Raw genomic sequence first — 233 nt, 5'->3', positions numbered from 1 at the left:
TGTCCTCACTCGACCGTGTTTCCCTTGGCTCCTCCCACCTCCTCGTCCGTATATAAAAGCAGCGCCAGAAATTGTGCTTCATTGTCGATTTGAGCGCTACAGAAAATTCAACGATGAAGTGGATCGGTTTGACTTTCTTGTTGTAAGTTGGATTATTTGTTTTGTCTTTCTTGTAAGTTGGTTTAATCATTTTGAGTTTCTTGTTGGAAGTAGGATTAATGTACTGCGTTTAC

The 233-nt window shown here is 40.8% G+C and overlaps 1 long non-coding RNA gene across 1 annotated transcript in view; it reads left to right on the top strand.

The window, feature by feature from the left end:
- Window positions 1-45: 45 nt before the first annotated feature.
- LOC119588027 overlaps window positions 46-233 on the top strand; it is a 1395-nt gene continuing 1207 nt past the window's right edge. Inside the window, exon 1 of the long non-coding RNA XR_005230059.1 lies at window positions 46-142. This is a non-coding gene — a long non-coding RNA (uncharacterized LOC119588027). The remainder of the gene's footprint in view (window positions 143-233) is intronic.

This window comes from Penaeus monodon, chromosome 23 (assembly GCF_015228065.2).
Source record: "Penaeus monodon isolate SGIC_2016 chromosome 23, NSTDA_Pmon_1, whole genome shotgun sequence".
Lineage (NCBI taxonomy): Eukaryota > Metazoa > Arthropoda > Malacostraca > Decapoda > Penaeidae > Penaeus > Penaeus monodon.
This window is presented reverse-complemented; position numbering and strand designations above follow the sequence as displayed.